The following is a 19,192-nucleotide window of genomic DNA, read 5'->3' as shown; positions in this document are numbered from 1 at the left end:
GCAGGTGCGCGTGCGCATGTGTGTACATGGGGAGGGGCTGGAGGACAGTCACTAAAGGGGAAGTCTTCCTTTCCTCTCCCAACAGAATCTTCTTTCACTTTCCAAGACCCTCACTTGTAAACTCGGTTATCGGAGGGAGAAAGAACTCCCAAACTCTGGGAGGCACCCTTGACATTGTTCCTTTTATGGCAAAAAAACCATTTATTGTGTAATACGGTGACATTTAAACTAAAATTAGGAGACGACGGCAGAGGGAGGAAAAACGCATTGTTTGAACCTGTGTGAATTATAAGCATTTCAACTGAGTGTACAAAAGATACCAATTGTTTAAAGTAAGTTAAAGCAAGGGATAAATAACATTTGCCTTCATGATACAAAGTCACTATATTGTATTTTAAAGACAATAGTTATGTATTAGTAACTCTAAAATTGGGGTGAAAGAACCTATCATTTCTAAGTATGCTCTTGTGGGTGATATGCATCACAAATCATCTTAATTTAATCAAACCAAAAGTATAATGTGGCTTGGTTGTGTTGTGGAGTGATATCTTGGTTTCGGCACTGGGTCCTAATCTATCAAATAGCAGGATGACCTTGGATGAGTCAGTTACTTTTTCAAAGCCTCCTTTATTTTTTTTTAAAGATTTTATTTATCCTTAGAGGGGAAGGGAAGGAGAGAAGGAGAGAAATATCAGTGTACGGTTGCCTCTCGTGAGTCCCCTGCCGGGAACTGGCCTGCAACCCAGGCATGTGCCCTGACTGGGAATCGAACCACGATCATGTGGTTCGCAGGCCCGCGCTCAATCCACCGAGCTACACCAGCCAGGGCTATTTTTAAGATTGTAATGTGATGGTGGATGGGGGTGGGATGGCAGAGAAAGCCTTCTTAATACTTATTTTGGTTCTAAAAAGAGTAAAGTGCTATGACTTATGAAACTCCACCTGGAATAGAAGCGGCACTTTGGGATATCCCTGTGCAGTACGCTGGACCCACTATTGTGAGATGACGAGGCAGGTGGTGGTTTGTTTGCTGGCCTTTTTGTTTTTCCTGTGTCCTGGCAGTTAGATTGCTTTGCGGTTTGGTTTTTTTGTTGTTTTAATGCGCATTCTAGAAGGCTGTCCTCAGCCAGGTTTCCCAGGAAACACACTCTGAGATGGAGACATGTGCACAGAGTTTTACTGGGCAGCGTGTGATTAAGCGGCACCACATGAGGGTCAAGGATGCCAGGACTGGACGGAGCAGGACTGGGCTGTGATGCAGTTGCAGCCAAGCCCTCGGCTGACCCCCTGGGGAAGTGAGTGCTGGCTCCTGGTCCTGCCCAACTGAGGCAAGGGGGCCAGTCCCTCGAGCCCCAACTGCCAGTCTTTGGTGGCAGGCTATCTCCAGGAAGAGGGCACGCGTTTGCCGAGGGCCAGGGCAGCTCCTGTAGAAAGAATCGCTAGTGAGTCCTGGGCAGCCCTGAAAGGGCCACTGGGCATGTGCCACAGTCCTCTCTGCAAAATAAATACAGAATCTGTCCTCGTGGTTCTTGGAGTTTCCCCTTTACCAGCAGTGTGACCTCAGACAAGATCATTTTTGTGTTTCTCAACCTGCACTTTCCTCATTCCCAAACTGGGGATAATAACAGAACAAGGCAAAAAGTTATCACGAAGCCTAAAGAAATTATATCTGTAAAGCGTCTAGCACAGTGCCTGGCATGTAACGACTTTTTAAGAATGTGAGCTTCGCCCTGCTGGTTTATTACATGATAATCCTTCGCATGTAAGGGAAGTTTCAACAGAGAAGGAAGCTCTGACAACTGTTAGATTGTCCCGGAGGCCAGTCCCAAGATTAGGACGCTCCCAGTTGTAAACTGCCTTGTGCCCGGAAGGGTGCCGCCGCTGTGCATCTGGGTTGTGCCTTCCGCCCCTTGAAGGATGTCGCGCGCGCCGGAAAAAAACACAGTGAAGTGATGTCATCTCCCCGACCCCACAACCGCCTGATTTCATCACCACCCCCAGCTCCAGCGTGACCATGGACGTGGTCCAGGAGTGAGGCGGGAGGTACCCCCGACGGGATGCTTCCGCCCCAGGAGTCCGGGAAACTAGTTGCTCTCCCTCGGTGTCTGGCCAGTCCTCTGACATGAGAGTGTCACGAGGCATAGGGTTTGTGGAGGAGATGGAGGGAGGCAGACAGAAGCGTGTAGCTTTTTTGCCAAATCCTTTTCAAAGGTGAAAGCAAGCCAAAAAGAGACGGGATGCACGGCTCCCAGCCCTGTTTTCCCCTTGGAGGGCATGTGGTGGTGTTCTTCCATCTTATTGATGGGGAGCAAGTCAGTCTGCGTAACGGGCGAGGGTTTTTACCAAGAGGAATTATGTGCTGAGAAAGAGCTGAGTGTGGGTGTTTGGTCCCTTACAATCCTGGGCCTTCTGTTTTGGAATCGCGGTGCAGACTGTCCAGTAGGCCAGTTGCCTTCTCTTCCCTACTCTCTCCTTCCCGCCTTCTTCGCTCACATAAGTTTCCTCTGGCTGTTCCCTGCTCAGCGTCAGCCGGTCTGATGCCACATCACTGCAGGCCAGCGAAGGAGATGCGATGTCACAAAACTAAACCCTGTTGTTAAATATTTTGATTTCAGAAAAGCTGAAAAACAGTTGTTATTTTGGAAGTTGAAGGGCCAAGTTCAGGGAGGAAATTCCTGAAAAGGAACCTGGCCTGGACATTGACAATCCCCTTCGCTGGGAGATATTTTTATCTCTGAGTACGGAAGAGGAAGATCATTTTCTCCAAACATTAGCATGAAACCGAATCTTTACCAGCCCGCCAGCAACATATAATAGAAAAGAAGAAAATTACTTAAGCCCTAACCATGGCGAACTTAAAACCGTAACAATAAAACAAACGAAAAAGAGCCAAACAAACGAAAACCACTTTTCATTCCACTTGTGAGCAAAACAAACCATCCCTCAGGGCGTATTGGTTTTTATTTTAGTTTATTTACATTTAGGAATTCATTTTGTCTTTCTTCACAAGAGTCTGCGGTGTCTCGGGGACAGAAAGCAGTTTTTCTAGGTTATTTATGTTGGCAGTTTCCACTCTGCCATCTCGATGGTGATGTCAGGTGTCAGGTCCTTCTTTTTTTCCTCTTTAAAGAAAGCGTGTGACAAGTCCCTGAGAAATCTGAGTCAATTAGTCCTTCGGTTTTGCTAAAAAGAGATGGTCAGTGGCCTCATGACTGATTCATACCTGACACTTTGTCAAAATGTAACTGACCATGTTTACATAGCACAAACCTCAAGACTCTGGGGGGGAGTGGGCGGAGGTGTGAGGACAGGGTCTTGGGGGCGATCTGACATATTCTGAGCGTTTCTCAAGACTACCCTGGGGCCTCTCACTTTCCGGCCCTTGCCCCTTGCTCTGCAGGCCCCTGCTGGGGTGAGCAGTTTCTCACTCTGCAAATGCCAAGTCCTTCCCTCAGCCAAACTTGGATCACAGCACGCTGCAGGCGTACTACGCAGAGTCTATGTGATGCCGTGTCTAGCCCTGCAGCAGTCACCCTGATGGTGGGATCCAGCAGGGAGGGGAGCCCCGCCCAGCGAGGCAAACTTGAACCAATGGGGAAGGAGAAGTGGGTGGGAACTGGCCAGGTGAGTTCCTGGTTCTCCCTCACTTCCACGGACTGCTCTGCCACGTCCTTTCTCAACAGAGCCCACGTGGACAGGTTCCTACCAGGTGTGCCTGCTGTGCCACCAGAGAGGTGTCTTCACTGTCATTGCTAAGAACTGGCTGGTGCCCTGCGGCTTCTTCCTCTTCCTTCCCGCGCTCATTTCCTTCCGCACTCTCTTTGACCTTTCGAATAAAGCATCAAGAGTCAGCCCCCACCCTGGGATCTGTCTCCCAAGGGGCCTGAGCTGAGACAGGAGGACACAAGAAGTCTCCTGAGAAACGAGCCTTCTCAACAACCCTCGTGGACTGCTGTCCGAATCTAAGGAAAAGAGGGTACCAGGACTGATCCCCTCTGAGGATTTGGGAATGCTGGACAGACCTCCGTCAGAATCCCAAGCACAGAGGTGGCCCAAATACACATCTACGGGGAAGGCAAAGGGCGGAGGGGGTCCCTCTGCTCCTTGGGACAGCGATTCTGCAGGATGACGTGGGCACAGAGTGGCCCTGAGCAACCGGAGGGGAGAAGCAGCCCAGCCCCAGGGGCTGTGATGGAGAATCTCCACAGGAAAACCCCTGGAGGGCACCAGGAGAGGAGCAAGGCGGGTGGGGGTACCTGCAGGTTTGAGAGAACTTGCTCAGAAGAACTTGTGAGGTCCCTCTCAGAGGTATTAGAATTATTTGGAAATTTGGGCAAAGGGGGAACTGAGGGAAGGTCGAAGGTTCTGAAACACACTCTGGCCCAAAGCCAGCTGTTACAGTGCCATCATTGGGTTGCGATGACCAACAGCATTGCGCATGAGGCAGCCGCAGCACTGAGTCTGCAGGGTAGGACGACAGCCGTCAGGCCCGCTGACTGATGGGATGGGCCAGGGCCAGCTCTAGTGCCTGCATCCTAAGCCTGTTAATCAATCTGTGAGATGCTCCGTTTCCCTTAAAAGTTGACCACTGGATGCCACAACGTCAAGGTTTTGGCCTAGGATGTCAAATTGCATACTCAAAGCTAAATGCTTCTTGGATGATAACTGAGTGGAGTGCAGTAGAGAATTCGACACTTGGAAAGACATGTTCTAAACATTGGGCTCCTTATTCTGAGCTCTCTATTTATAGTGAAAGCTTCCATGGTGCTTGAGAACTTATTAGTAATTTTTTTAATTACTGCAGGAAATTTTTAAGTGTCTACAGGAAAGAGCAAATAATACAAGAGTTAGGTGAGACCAAGGGCAGAACTGGCAACTTCTTCCCTTAAATCTTGGATTACCTTGTCACAATTTCTAAATCCAGGGATGACTAAAGGGCCTGTTCGGTTGCATAGCAAAAGTGTCTGTATAATATCATTGCAATCATAAACCTATTCCCCCGAAACTTGTCAAAATAGCTCAAAAGTCCATAGCAGCTACACTCACCAAATCCCTACTTTGGAATCTTTGCTTTCCTCCTAATACTTTCATTGAGTAGAGAGATGATTATTTTTTTAATTGTCAGTAGATTGATGATTACTGCTTTCTTCTAACTGGTATTCAGTTGTGACACATTTGTGTATACTTTACTACACACACATAAAAGTCACAAAAACATCATTCACTATCTGTCTCCTCTCTCATCCCCTCCCCACCTGTCAATATAGAGTTTTTTATTCAACCCAGGGATTAGACTTTATTGATTTTCCTTGCCGTGTCTCCAGGATTATACTGCTTGACATCTGGTAGATATTCAAGAAATGTATGAGCAAAGAACAAAATTCACCAAAGGCAATGGCTCTGGTGGCTTGGATCTCAACACCATCTCCTATCCTGAAAGATCTAAATAGGCTTTACTCTTAGGCTATACCCTAGGCAGATGAAGCTCATAATTTTGAGACCTAGAATTTCTTTCTTTCTGTTTTTTTATCCAGAAGAGTGAATCCCCATTAATTAGGCGAAAAAGAGGCCACATGCATGACTGTGTGATGGGAGCAATTATACAGATTTTCATAGGAAAAGCATGCAGGGCTTGTGTGTGTGTGTGTGTGTGTGTGTGTGGTAGGGCGTGTCCCTTCCTCATCATCGATGTGATCGTCCCCATCTTTGTCACCTGCTGGGGGCTGACAGAACCCCACAGAGAAGCAGGGAACCAACCAGCAGCAGGACACACTTGGAAAAGAAGTGCAGTGGCAGGAATTGGGAGAGTGTGGGCTTGAATAATAACCACTGCTTTGTCAGTCCTAACTGTCGACAGGAAAACCAGATGAGATGGGTGCTTGGGAGCTCTGGAGTTGCTCAGGGCTGGCTATAAAGTGTTACTGTTATCCAGGGAACAATCTATGCAGGACGTACTGGGGCATTAGAATCCGACAGACCTAAGTTTCAATCCTAAGTCCCCTGCACCAGAGCTATACAGTCTCGGATGGGTTTCTTGCCTTTTCTGATCCTCTCCTCTTCATTTTAAAACGTGGCTAGTCCTACCTATCGGAGCAGGCATAACAATGAAAGGCCGTCTTGCTGCTAGACACAGCCCTGGCATACCGTGTTCACACAAGCTTGGTTTTAAGTTGTGATCGTTTCAAACGAACAGACATTTGTGGAGGATTTTGGCTCCAGAGTCTGACAAATTGGACTTTGTCGTGTACCTACTAAAATAAAGGGAAGCTTTGATGCGCTGTGTAAAATATATCATGCAGACTAAATTAACTTCCCGAAGATAAGGCAACAGTCTCTTTTCTGACTGGTGACGAGATCCAGGAGAACCCGAGAAATTTCAACCGGTTAGCAACGCCTTGATCACGTGACGCTCCCAAAAAGAATCCCTGTCTTCCGTCAGATCTTGGAACTCAGGAGCTGACTTGAGCAGTAGTTGATAGGAATATGAAAGCAGCGTAAGTCAACTGAAAAAGGGAGTCACCTGTGATGAGTGACAGACAATAAGAGGTTTTATTCATACAGATATTTACGAGTGGCAGAGAACATCAGGCCCCACCATTTAAATCGAGTTTTAAAAATCAATAAGACTAGGTATGGCCACACATGGAGCTTCTTCCCGACAGCTGGATTCGGTGGATGAAAAGTTTCAAGCCTGCCTGACCAGTTCATTTACAAGGTCTGCAAAAGAGCAACATAACCTTGGGGTCTTTTTTTTTTTTTCCAGTATCATTGCTCTGTTTCTGATGGGATTTAAAGAACCGCATTTACTAATGTAAATACAACAGTGACTTCTAAGGTGAGAACATTTTTTTCCCCAAGAGCAATAAAGAATAATAACACAATCATAAAGAAATAGGCTAAAGCCAAAACTCGAGGTTTAATAAGAAAACAACTATGGAGATTTTCCGTGGACACACAGAGTCACCTGAAAAGACAGGCAGCTAGACTTTCCTGAGCCAGAAGACCTGTTGGTCAGAGTCAGAGAGGGAAGGCGAGGCACACTTATGTTCTCTTAGAGACCCCTGGGGTGGAAGTGCACAGTGCCAGGCAACGGCGGGCGCCAGGCTCTTGAGCTTTCATCCTTAAATCGAGGACTTCAGCTCCCCACTGCCTGGTGAGAAGCTCCGAGGGCCCTCCATCAGGCTCTGCCTGTTCCCAGGCTCCTTGCTAAGACCCGTGTGGTCATCGGTGTCCTGTGCTCTGGACTTGTCTCATTCTGGTCTCTTTTCTTTTGGGGCTGGGCACAGCACATTTCTGAAAACCTGCATTGCTTTCTGCTTTTCTGGTTGGAAAAAAAAGCGAGTAGCAGCGAAATAAGAATGGGTGGGAACGCAGTCAAAGGCATTAGGCCTGCTTGCCTGCTTGTAATCACAGGTGCCTTGTTAGAGCTGATTTATGTTTGGCCAACTTGGAAAATGTTTTTACCAACACAATCCAGTCCTAATTCATAGAGCTGTGTAGTCTTTCACCCTCAATCTGACTTAAACTACTAACATGATTTAAGCTCTGAAATACACACATTGCCCGAGGCAAGAATTTAAAGTGAGAGTCAAGTTTGCAGGCTTTTACAAAGTATACTTTCTCACCCCCTGTCACTTCTCTAGTTACCAAATCTTTTCCAACCTGTCTGGACCTTCTGTGGCTCAGGCATAAATCAGGAGAAATGTGGTCGAAAATGGCTTTCTTTTCTTCAAAGCAACGTGCACCCACCTCGGCGGAGCATTAGAAATCCTCAGTGGCGCACGTGGTTCCCATTACGCCGGGGGAGAACCTGCCCTGACTGCTCCCCACTGCCTCTCGGGGTGTTACGCCACCGTCCGCGCTGATTTAAAAAGTCATGGAGAAGCCAGTCCCTGGGTTAGAAGGGATCTTGGAGGACCCGAGATCTAGGGTCTTCTTCCGAAAGACACACAGAGAAGAGGCTGATGTGTGCTAGCTTGGCACGGTCTCTGATGTGACATTTCTTGGGCTTTAAATTCCGCCATCCTTTTGGGATTCCAGAATTCCTCTGAGCGTTGTTCCCAGAAGGATCACGAGAGGCCTGGGAACAGACGTGAGACACGCGGCCTGGGGGCCACGGCAACACGCTCACGGCTTTTTTTTCTTCTGCTTTTCTCCTTTTTTTCCTCTCTCCCTCCATCTTCTTCCCTCCCTCGCTTCCACTTGCCCGCCCTTTTTCTCTTCCCTCTTTCTTTCCTTCCTCCATTCTTCCCTCCCTGCTCCTTCTCTTACTCCCTTCTTTCCTTCTTTATACCTCTATTATTGATGGCATATTGGTATATATGCCAATATATGGTATATTTCTCAGTATGTTGAGCAGGTAGAAAAAGTCAAAAAGTGAGAAATATTTCTCAAACGCCTTCTTCCAGCTCCCTCATTTATTTCCCAGGATGGTCATTATTTTTACCACTTTCATCAGTGGGGAACAGCACTGAAGTTCATGGACAAGAGGGCTAACTGCCCTGGCAAATGGATCTTTATGTGTCGTTGACAGCTATCTAATCGTACGGAGACCAAGGACTCACGGGAAAACACTCATCAAGGCTCCTCACACTGAGTATACAGAGAAAAAACATGCATAAACCTTGCCCTGCAAAAATCACAGGCTAGGAGGGAAAAATGGTACAGTGAATATGCATTAATTTGTTTAATAAGCATTCATGGAGCACCGACTCAGTATTAGGAATTCTTCTAGGTGCCAAAGATAAAGCAGGGAACGGATAAGACAAGGCTCCGACTTCCTTTGTGGCACAGGGGACGGGGCACTTTGTAGCAGGACTTGATTCGATGTTCCCAGGAACTGTGTAAGCCGGACATCAGGATTCCCAGTTTCCACAGGAGAAAATGCAACCCCAGGGAAGCTCAGTTATCACAGCCTATCTGATTGCAACGCCTCTCTCCTTCCTGCCCTCCCACGTGGCCTTGGGGACTAATGAACTCGGAGAGATAGGAGAGGGCGAGGCGCTCTGGGCCGAGCGCCAGTGGAGGGGAATCCAGATGAGAGACCCGCAGAGGCCAGAGCAGCCCCCAAGAGTTTGGTGGAGGCATCTGGTCTGCGGGTTAGCGAGACAGAGCTCAGACGGAAGAAGGGAGGGAAGACAGCGCATGAGGGGGCGGAGGCATCTGTGTGCCCGGTCCAGTGAGACAATGGATAGAAATGGCTTCAGGGCAAAGAAGGATTCTCTTAGGAGAGAAGCATGAGACAGAGCCCAAGGGATGGGTCTGGGGTACCCTGCGTGGACAGCCAGACTTTGTGCGGCAACCTGGGGCAGTAGATGGAGACAGGACAGTAAATGTCCCCCGCTCTATTAGTGCTGAGGACGTTTTACCTTCAAAGTCATCTTTTCCTTATCAGTGACACAAAGTACAATCACAAACATGTTTTCAGTGGAATGGCCAACACTGGCAGACTGGGGGACGAGAGGGTAGCACTTGCTTCCATTTCCCCCCGGATATGTGTATTTTCATACCCACTCAGACTCTTCTTTGGGCAGGCGTGGTGTGCATACAATGGGACAGATACGTGAGCATTTAGCTCATAAAACTGGTGGAAGAATGTGAGAAATTTATCTACTGCATGAAGTCATTGTTTCATGTTTGTCTGAAGCTCCCAGCGGACTCCGCACTCCAGATTCTTGTTCCCCTCTGCTTTCCACGTTGCTCTTTCCCACGAGGAGGCTCTTTGATATCAGCATGGGGTATATGGGATTCCTCAGGGGTGAAAGGTGCTCTTTCTGTTCCAGTAACTTTTTATTTAACCAGTTCACTCCCAGGGAAGGGCTGCTAGGGGTGCAATGAAATGAGAAGGGGCACCCCAGATCAGTTTTCTAATTGTCCTCTGGTGGGGTGACGTGGCTGAGCAAATTTGTTGAGCAGCTGGAATTGTTAAGGTCACACTAACATTGAAAAAAGAAGGTCCTGACATCAGCATATCCAGCGATGAATAACTCTGGGCTGCCTCCAATTTGGAAATGCGTTTCTCCCCAGGCTATTCCTTTTTCCCCTCTTCTTCCTTTTCTTCCTCCCACACTGGTTTCTGGCTTTCTCCCTTTGGCTAATGAACCCAACACTATGAGAATTTTTAAATTTTGCCTCTGTAATGCAAACAGTTCCTCTGGTCTAACCTTGAGGTCAATTCTATCAAATAGCATTTGCCCGGTCCGTCCAGGAAAAAATCAACTCAAATCATTTTCTTCTGCCCTGACCTTGTGTAATTGCGCAGAGTTCAGGTGGCCCAGCAAGCTGATCCCAAGGCGCTTGGACTGCAGAGACGAGGGGAATTCATCAGACATTCCTTGCCGAAATGGTGACCTGCGCATAATGATGCGGAAATCAGCCTTGGTCGCCCCGCTTTCCCTTTAGTCCAATTTCTTCTGAGCGTCAGACTGTGACTTGTGCTCTGGCTGCACAGCCCGAGGACATAGTGGAGTCCACCCAAGGGGGTGCCCGAGACCTGGGTTTTCACACCAGGAAGGTGGTAACAGTTTTGACTTCAATGCCTTGAAAAGTAGGCGATTTCCATTGCCCTGTTCCCTTTCAGGGGAAAATGCTTTCTTTGCACCTAAGCAATCTTCCGGGGTTTTTGACTGACAAGCAGCTTGTTATGATTATGACTGGACTTCTTGACTCCTGCAGGGATCTAGCATTTAAAACCGCCCGAGACTGGCACAAATCAAAATACTCATCAACGTAAACTCTGTCAGCTGAAATGGAAAAGCCAAAATTGTACTGCTTTAGTTCACGTCAGGAGTCAGTGAACACGGAGCAAAACGGCTTAACTCTTTCCCCGCCTGAAGAAGTGTGGCCCAGGACAGAGAGAATCTGGGTATTTTCTCCAAACGACATCCAGCAGATAAATCCCTTCTATTTCTCCCCTTACAGTCTCCGTGGACTGTTTGCGATTATTGACCCAACTAAGTCCTTTGTTCCCGTTCATGGATTCACTTGGTCCTTCCCGTCTTGGGTGCGGCACACCGTGTCTGCTCGTGCAGAAGGAAACTGAGTCCTGGGCCACATGCTGCTGGTGGTTGACTGGAAGCGAGACACACCCATACATGGCTATAAAACGGGCAGCATGACAACGGAGACCCGATATGTCCAGATAGTTTACTAAAGGTGAAATAAATCACTTGCAACTGGGGAGCAGGAAATCACACATCTAGGGGTGACCTGACCAGCCTCTGCTTTCCCAAGAATTTCCCTCCCCTCCATTGATGGGGGGCGTGCCGCAGCCTTTGCAAAATGGGATTCTGTCCTTCCCTCAGCTGCAGTGGGATCAGGGCCCCTTCCATGGGAATTCAGATATCCCAGCAAGCGACTGCAGTCTCAGCAGGTGGCAGGAGGAGTTCAGATTTAGGCCCCACCTACAGGGGGGCCAGAGAAAGTCACAGAGTGAAAGGCGGAGAAGAGCAAGAGCCAGAGAAAGCCGGTTTGGGTGGCCATTCGGGCTTTAGGTGCCTTCTTCCAGCACAGTTACACTTCCGTCTCCGCCTCCCTGCACCTGCATTTCACTACCCGGGAGACGGTGGGCAAGAACGGGTTGATTTCTCTTTCCTGCTTCCCAAAGAACCTTGTCGAATGCAGAAGGCTTTGTAAGGAAGGAGAGAGCCAGTTGGTCCCCATTGAACCAGGAGTAAGAAAGAGGACAGAAATCCTAGCACAGCAGGATAATATTTGGATGTATTAACAAATGTGTTTTTCCCTGTGATTTCCTGTTACCCCAACCCTCCCCCATCTGGGCAGCTAGACCATGAGTCATTCCCTGCCTCCAGGGAGGGTTGTCACAGCAGAACCAGAGAACAAAAGAGACAAATTCTTGGCTTTTGAGTTTAAAAAGCTGAGCTTCAGGCTTCAGACAAAAAAGATTTGGAAGAATAGTTGATCAATTTGAGCCAATTTTTTCCTGCCCACGTAAAATAAAAATTCCCCTGGCTGGGAGACAAGAGACTTCTCTAAAGCAAAGCAAGAGGGCTAGATGCCGGTGAGCCCCCCAAAGGGGCTCCAGCACTTGACCTCTGCCCCGTCTGCCGGCTGAATGCTGGCATGAGTGTAGGCCTTTCATATCCTGAGAACAAGGAGAACTATGTCTTATTTCCAGGTTAGAAGCCCAAAGGTGGCAATCCTCAGAGAGACCCCTCCCACCCAGCATTGTGCTAGAGAAGTTGCCTGGCACTGGCACATCTGCCGTAAAAGACTACTCATTGCCTTCTCTCCGTGGCCCTGGGGTGGTACGGGAGCTGAGTCGGACAACCCTGGGGGCCCGGAGAGAGGTACTGAAGCAGTCAAGAGACAGCCAGACCTGGAGAGGTTCCACAGTTGGGTCCAAGGGATGCCGCAGATGGAATCTGCATGAATTGAGTACCGGGGACCAGTGGTACCATGTACAGCTTAGAGGGTGCCAACCTGGAGAATTAATGACCAAGAACTAGACCCTGAGGTGACAAAAGGCAATTCTGGGAAGGCAGAGCAGCTTGACCCGAAATTCTAGGAAATCTGCTCCGAAACCGCCCCCAGGTGGAAGGTCAGATCCGGTGGGTTAGGCATCATTTGGACACGGCATAGACCTCCTGAGATGGGACGGAGCTTCTGCTGATCTTTCTGAGGGTAGTTCGCCTCCCTAATGGTCAGCTCGAACGTCCTTGCCTTATGGAACACGCAGGGGCTCCTGCCTGTATACTCTGCCATATTGATTGTGCTACCTAGAAAGCACCCCGACCTTAATCCTTAAAACAACAACCATTTCATTTGCTTCTGATTCTGTGTATAGAATAGCAGAAGAATGGCCCATCTGGTCTGAGTCCAATTTGCTGACCCACAGAATGATAAGAAAATAAAATAGTTGTTTTAAGTCAGTATTTTTTCCTCAAAGCCTTGTTTGAAGCATGATTTTTATACAGAGTGCAATTCATACTTTTTGGGTGTATAGATTCATGTAAGATTGTACCTTGTTTAGCTGATATTTTGATGAGACTTTGGAGTTGAGACTTCAAATGCTTGAATGAATCAAGACTTTTGGAGCTGCTGGGATGGGGTTTGTTATAGTAGCAAATCACTGCTTGCCACCAGAATGTGTATTAGTCAGCTCAGACCACATAATAAAATGCCACGGGCTAGAAAGCTGAGACAACAGAAATTTACCTGGAAAACCAAGGTCAATGTTCCAGCTGATTTGGTTTCTGGTGAGAGTTCTCTTCCTGGCTTGTAGATGGCCATACTCTTGCCGTGTCCTCATATGGAGGGGAGAGACAGGGAGAGCAGAGGCGGGGGAGAGATCTTTACTGTCTCTTATGAGAACACTAATTCTACTGAATCAGGGTCCTCCTCTTATGACCTCATTTAACCTTAGTTACCTGCTTATAAGCCCTGTATCTCCAAACACAGTCACGTTGGAGCTTAGGGTTGTAACCTATTTTGGCATATGTTTGGTGAGGGGCACAGTTCAGTCCATAGTAGAGACACTGATCATAGCTCCCTGACATACAAAGTCAAGAGTGGTTTCCATAAAAAAAAATTGCAATGTGACTTTGTAGTTCTGAGCGAACCCCACTAAGATGGAAAGAAAACCTACAAAGTCGCAAAGGCACCCCCAGTCTGAACTGAGCCTTTCCAAAAAGAACGGTGGCCTGCGGACCTCCACGTTGCTCTGGTCAGGAAGCAGATGCAGAGAGCTACTCAGTGGCAAACAGGGGTCGTTTCTAAGGGAAAAGGAAAGATACTGCAAAGTGTGGAGCCAAGAATAGCAGGGGACAGTGAACTAGGGCGCCCCAGGGAGCAGAACGGGGCCCCAGTGACACTCTGTGCCCGGAGGAGGGAGACCCGCCAACACCGCCCGGGCCAGTCCTCAGACGGCCTTTGGTTTGTCTCGTGCTCGTGTTTAAAAGGGGTGTCTGATGATGCAGTCTGTGCCGTCTCCCCACTCTGTATTGAGGTACGGTGAGGACAGGTAGCCTTCATTTCTGTTCACAGGTACGGAAGAGGAGCCACACTGGAGAGGCTGAGCAGCCTCGCTCACATCTGGACTTGACCAGGTGATGAGGTCCTGGACTCAAAACTATGACGAGATTTTGGAGGGAGCAGGTGAGTGCATTTTGCATGTGGGATGTATGTGAATTATCATAGCAAAGAGGGTGCAGACTGTGGTAAATTGTGAAGACGGCATGACCATTCCTCTCATTCCTGAGTAAGTGTCCCATTGCAACGTGACTTTCTGGCTCCTTCTAACAAGATGTAGTGTCCATTTTGCCACCACTTGAATCTGGGCTGGTCTTGTGACCTGCTTTGAGCGGTGGGATGCAGTAGCAGTGACCGATGCGTGACTGCTGAGTCTGGGTCTCAAGAAGCCTTGCAGCTTTCAGGCCCACCATCGCAGAATCCTGGGGCCTCCATGAGTAAAAATTCAAGCTAGCCTTCTGGAGGACGAGAGTTCAAATGGAGACAAAGCCCCAGGTGACAGGCATCACCAACTGCCAGGGTGTGGGTGGGACTGCCTCAGACCGCCCGGCCCCAGGACACCCAGCAGAGTACCCAGAGATCCCCGGTGAGGTCAGCGGGACTCCCAGCGGAGCCTGGACCACCTGACTGACCCACAGATTCAGCAGCAAACAGAAGTGCTCTCTGATCTCAGACACTGAGTTACGGAAGGGTTTCCTGGGCAACCCTAAGTACGTGGTGTATGTGTCTACCATGGCGACTTGGTTTCACTTTCCTAACGACATGTTCCACTAGTGAAGAGAAGCCAGGGTCAGGGTTGGGGGACAGGCTGGGGTCATCTTTCTCAAAAAGAGGAGAGGGCGCAGGTGAGCCTGCAGAGACCCCCTGGTCAGCTGGCACAGTTGGGCACCATTTCAGCTTCTCAACCCCTCCTCACACCTGCTCTCTGATGCTTGGAATTCCCTTAGCTAGGGGTTAAGGCTTCTGCTCTGCACAGTGAAGTACATCGCTTTAAAATAGTCCATTACATGAAAATGTAGGCACGCCAGGGAGAAGTTTCCCCAAGATGTAAGGAGCTGTGGTCTTGATCTAATGGGACCACTGTTATGGAACGCTGTAAACTGGGTGACTTGTAAGAAAACAGAAATTTCTTTCTCACAGTTCTGGAGGCTGGGAAGTGCAAGTTCACAGTGCTGGCAGAAGACTGTCTGCCCTGTGCCCTCACGTGGTGAAAGGGACAGGTGAGCTTTGGAAGGTCTCTCATAAGAGCACAGATTTCATTCACGAGGGCTCACCCTTGTGACCTGAACACTTGCCAAAGGCTCCACTCACCCCCTCGTACCATCCCACGGGGTGGGTTTCAGCGTGTGAATTTGGGAAGGACACAAACTTTCATTCTAGATCAACTGTCTTCAGATCTTTCCATAAAAGCAGATTTGAAAAGTGAGTGCTGATCACCCATAAGAAGGGCTGGGCCGTCTAAGATAAAACCCATTGTTTGCCTAGAAGTTTGTCCAGAGCAGCGTCCAGCCTGGGCCTGGGACACGAAGGACCACAAACAATCTGCCATCTGAGTTTGCCTCAGAAGATTTTTAGCTAACTTCTAAAGTGGCAAGAGGCACGGGAACATGGAGAGGACTCTGGCCACAGGACTCAAGCCCTGCCTCTCTCTCCAGGGCTTCTGCATCTCCCGGAGTTTGGAGATGTTCAGCCCAGCTCACAGCTCCTGGGACTCTCACCTGTCATCCCAGGGAAAGGCCCACCTCCCGCGCAGCGTGGGCGCAGCTGGTCACTAGCTCCGGAGTGCTGCCTGGCTTCCAGCAGCAGCTCAGTGGTAGCAAAGGGAAAGGTCGGACCAGAAGCCTGCGGATGTTTCTGGACCTAAGGGACACAGAGCCACGTCTACTGGTAGTTTCTGAGGAGAGTGCACAGGAGAAAAATGAGCTAAAATACTGAAAATGACTCAGTGTGGCTGATCCAACTACTTTGCAGTTATAAAAGCCAGGCGTAAGCGACTGCAATTATAATTCTACCAGCCAGCAGCTCCATATACATGGCTGTGCACTTTCAAGTGTGTTTGTGTCTTTTTGCCCAATTTTCGCTCGGCTAAGAACAGGACGGACAGTTCTGCAGGGTTTTAACCTAAATGAAGGCTCTGCTGCAGACACAGAGCTTCCGGAGGCTGGGTACAACTAATGGTGGTGTGTACTGTATACACAAAGCAGTGCTACCCGACGACTGAAAGAACAGCTTACGAAACGACCCCGCCAACTGCCATCCCTCCTTCCCTCCTCCGTCTCCCTGTAGCAGCGTGTGTGATGCTACACACTGCAGGGTTCTTTCACTCCTCACGTGAACCTGTGGCCTAGCAACTTACCCCTGAGGCACACTACAATCACTGAGAAATGTGCTCCCTGTCACGTCTTACTGCTTAGTTACAGCTCTATTTTAGGCTCCTAGTGCCGTTTGGCGTGGCAAGACCTCTCTTATGTGTGACTTTGAACATGCATCCACGTTGAGTTATCCTTGCGTTCACACCCGTCTGCTCCATTTCCATCTTGTTCTGGCTTGGGCAATAATTACTGCCCCCGGTTCAGCCTTGAACCACGGCAGTGAGCCCTTACAGTTAGTTACACTGTGCTGCACCTACGGAGATGTTATCAGTCCTTTGACAGAAAGGCATGTGCTTACAGTTAATTTTCCCAATACTTGAAGTTTGTTTTTGGTTTTTTCTTCACTGATAAATCCTGGTGGGCCCACTGTTTTATATCAGTGACAGGCAAAAACTTGCCTACTTTCCAATTTACTCTTGCTCTGGTGACTACATTTTTTTAAACTCAAAATCTGGACATATCGTCTAACAGAGGTTTTGTTGTTGTCGTTTTGGTTGTGTGTGTTGTTCCCCAAGGCTAACAGCGAACTGGAAGACCTGGCAGGTCCTAGGTACAGTCTCAGATTGCAAACCAACTGGACAGAATATTTACAATTCAGAGTGTTGGAAAATTTGGGGACTTCCGGAGGATGCGTCCATATTCAGTGTTCCTACCATGTATTCTGTCCTCTCACTAATAAGACATTTGTTTTAAGAGTGTCAATCTTAGTCCTTCAAATAGACTAGAAGCTTCTTAGAGACAAAAGGCACAGATCCTACCTACCTCTTACAGAGCTCTGCCCATGTGCGTACCCATATCCAGTTGTTTCCTCAGTTGCGTAGGGATGATGTTGCATTTTTAAGACAGCTGTTTGGGATTAGAAGCTTGCAAAAGCTGCCCAACATTGAGGCAGACTGAAAACCAGTGTCCTGCTTGATCCTCCAGAGAGTGGTTCGAGTCAGGCCTGGGGTAGGTCTAGTTGTGAAGGGTACAATTACCCCGGTTCAGAGCGGCCCCAGGTCTTGTCTGGCAGCCTGAGTTGTATCTATCAGGGCCTTTTGAAATGCTGACTTGGCTCCTTAGAAATACAAAACCCAAAACATCATTTGTAAAGGTCACCGGGAATGGCCTGGGTCAGAATAACTGGAGTCCGTCCTGTGCCTCGGAAGAGGAAGTTGCTAAATGCCGAGATAACGCTCCTTGAGAGCACTGTGCTGCCAAACCCAGACAAAGACCAGGAGAGGTTTACAGCCGGGTCTTTACTCTCGGATTCAAATGCCAATCCAGCAATGAAACTGGCTCTAGGAATTCCAGTCAGATTTTTATCATCTGACTTGGAAACCAGCTGTGCTCTTGGTGAGTACAAAGATTTACTGCCTGCAATTGCTATAATTCAGTCAGCAGAATTATGCAGAAGTGAAAAATTTGAGAAAAACTCCTTATTTTAAAGGCAACACAAACCGTGTTTTAAGGAATTCTTCTTCTCTGACACTGATAAAAATGGCTCTAATTTAAAGAAAGGAGTAGGGAGTCCAAGTAGAACTCTTAAATTCGGGCATTCAGTTTATTCTTGAGTATGCTTTTTAAAAATGCCGAGTAACAATTACTACGATTTGGTAAAGACCATCTTTTAGGCAGAGCAGGTGAGAAAACACAAAGTAGTTAACTCCTTAATCACAGAGCACTTCGGGAGCCCGGCCAACCTCACCGTCCAACTCCCTGAGAACTGGAAGAGAACGGGATCTAACTCTAAGGTCAGCTCTGCAAAGTGCCCCAGTGAACTCATGGCAGCCATTCTGAACCAATAATTTCCTTTGCAGAAACTAACAATTACTGTGGATTTGTGAATCCATATATCCCAAGTCTCTTGAATGTATTTTATGATTTTAAAAGCCATCAGGGCTGTCCTGACGGAGAAGCCAATGCATATGGTCCTCATACCAGAGCCCCAGGTTTCCTTCATTTGCTCGCGCCCCTCTCACACGTGGGCCACAGCTGCCTTGCACAAAACTGACGCAATAGAGCTCTGTCACTTACATCATCACCTGAGCCCAAGATGCCACCCTGGGAAAGCCAGGCAAGGTAAGTTTTCCGGAATAATGGTTTCAATGGCCCACGGACCAACCGATGGGAAAGCATTTCCCACGCAGAAACACAACCCCTGGATGGGTTCTACGGCAACATTTTCAAGAGAGAAGAGACACATCAAGAGTTTAGAACTGCACTTGTTTGTTGATTTATTAATGATGGCCACTCTGACAGGTGTGAGGTGGTATCTCATTGTGGTTTTAATTTGCATCTCTCTGATGGCTAGTGATGCTGAGCATCCTTTCATATGTCTCTGGGCCCTCGGTACGTCCTCCCTGCAGAGGTGTCTGTTCAGATCCTTTGCCCATTTTTTAATTGGATTGTTTGTCTTCCTGGTGATGAGTCATATGAGTTCTTTATATATTTTGGAGATCAAACCTTTGTCTCATGTATCACTGGCAAATGTGTTTTTCCCATACAGTTGGTTCCCTTTTCTTTTTGGTGAACCCTAGTGCACTGTTGGTGGGAATGCAGAGTGGTACAGCCACTGTGAAAAAGTTATGGAATTTCCTTGAAAAACTAAAAATGGAACTGCCTTTTGAACCAGTAATTCCACTGCTGGGAATACACTCTAACAATCCCAAAGCACCAATTCGAAAGAACTTATGCACCCCTATGTTCACAGCAGTGTTATTTACAACTGCCAAGTGCTGGAACCAGCCCAAGTGCCCATCAGCAAATGAGTGGATCAAAAACTGTGGTACATTTACGCCATAGAATATTACGCAGCAAAACAAATTTTGCGACAGCATGGCTGGAACTGG

Source organism: Sturnira hondurensis, unplaced genomic scaffold (genome assembly GCF_014824575.4).
Source record: "Sturnira hondurensis isolate 20B ecotype Veracruz unplaced genomic scaffold, ASM1482457v3 Scaffold0022215, whole genome shotgun sequence".
NCBI lineage: Eukaryota > Metazoa > Chordata > Mammalia > Chiroptera > Phyllostomidae > Sturnira > Sturnira hondurensis.
Note: the sequence above shows the minus strand (reverse complement) of the source record.